This window comes from Dioscorea cayenensis, chromosome 20 (genome assembly GCF_009730915.1).
Source record: "Dioscorea cayenensis subsp. rotundata cultivar TDr96_F1 chromosome 20, TDr96_F1_v2_PseudoChromosome.rev07_lg8_w22 25.fasta, whole genome shotgun sequence".
Classification (NCBI taxonomy): domain Eukaryota; kingdom Viridiplantae; phylum Streptophyta; class Magnoliopsida; order Dioscoreales; family Dioscoreaceae; genus Dioscorea; species Dioscorea cayenensis.
In genome coordinates this window covers 17,369,508-17,371,188 of record NC_052490.1, presented here as the reverse complement: position 1 = coordinate 17,371,188, position 1,681 = coordinate 17,369,508, and the positions used below count along the sequence as shown (strand labels likewise).

The window sequence follows — 1,681 nt, the reverse complement described above, 5'->3', positions numbered from 1 at the left end:
AGAGCTTCCACTTATCTCCTTCCATCCCCAACCTCTCTCACCGCACGCCGCTTACTCCATTGAAGCCACCTGCACACACCCAAGCTTCAAGACATCTACCACGAGATCTACTGTGTTTTGAAGCTTGGCGCGCTGTACATTTCCTACGAATGGGTCACCACATCACTCTTACTCGATGACAACCAAGAACAGATGGAGATCATTAATGGGATTGAACAAGAGAAGTACTTGGTGAAGTCACTAGTGGAGCCATGGTGGACAAGGTGGAAAATGGGAAAGATTGCGTACTGGAGGAACCACTTGCTGGAGTCGGTGTTGACGATGCTAAGTCAATGTGCACAAGATGCTTTATGAGACTAGCCAATGTATTTCATCCCAACAGGACCAGGCGTTTATTAGCAACAAGGAGTAGTGATTCATCCTTAAATGAGAAAAGGATACTACGCCATGGCACCGCCACCGAGGATGGTTCCTTCACCGGCGCAGGAGATCTATCGTGAGGTGGCTACACCTGTCTATGCTGTCAGTGCTCCGCCACTGGACGGCGGTGCTGTGAGAACGTAAGGCCACAACGTTGGTTTCACTGCCTATGATGGCGCAGGGAGAGCTTTGTATTACACTGGAGCAGCGTCCACATAACAGACGGGAAGAGATGGATCTTAGAAGAGTGAATGTGTTTCTATATTTCCCTGTTATTATCCTGTGCTCCTTCTAATGCTCAGCTTCAAGTTGGTTTCTATAATGGCTCATTCCCCATAGCTGAATCCATAGTCAAAGAAGAAGTTATGAAAGCTCTTAATGATGATCCTGGCTTGGCTGCTGGCCTTGTTAGAATGCACTTCCATGATGCATTTGTCAGGGATGCTGATGGACCAGTTTCGATTGATTTAACAAGCAACACCATAGTAGAAAAAGATTTACTGACAAACAATCCAAGTTTTCCAGGATTTGAAATCATCGATGCAGCAAAATCCCGGCTCAAGACTGAATGCAAAGGCATATCTTATGTGCTGATATCCTTGCATTTGCAGTAAGAGTCAGTGTTCTATTTAGAATGGGAATACCATATGATGTGCCATCAGTGCTAACACGAAACATCAATAGCAAGGGTTTGTGACAAGGTCCCCTTGCTTATATCCCGCAAATGCACGGGTTTGTCGAAGTAATAATCCCGGATGAGCGGGGTCGAATCCACAGGCAGTAGGGAGTAAAGACACTTAATTCGATTCTTAGCTATGTGGAGTATCAACAATGATAAGTGTGGTAATGATTCAATTCTCAGAAATTAAAAGCAACAAGTAAGAGAGCAAAAGTAAGGAGGAGGCAAGTCAATCGATTAAGATGGGGTACTCGGATGATGTTTCACCTAGGATAATCGCTTGAAGTGCAAGAACTCTCTATTATGCTTCCTAATCAATGCAATGGTGAGTCGTGGAAATCCTTACATACATAGTCCCAAATCTAAGGTCAACTATGCCTAACTCTATACATGTCCCGAAGGAGAAATCGAACAATCTCAACACCTCACACTTGCATAGAGTTGCAATGAGCTCTAGGGATTCCAAGTGATAAATCTCTTCCTAGATTTAGACCTAACCCTTTGGTCCAGGCGGAAGGTCCCTAGCCACAATTAAGCCCTAGATACTAAGATCACCTCAACGCTTCACTCCATTGCGCGCGC

At 44.9% G+C, this 1,681-nt stretch overlaps 1 pseudogene; it reads left to right on the top strand.

Moving 5' to 3' along the window:
- Positions 1-447: 447 nt before the first annotated feature.
- Positions 448-1,117, top strand: LOC120251330 (annotated as a pseudogene).
- Positions 1,118-1,681: the final 564 nt, after the last annotated feature.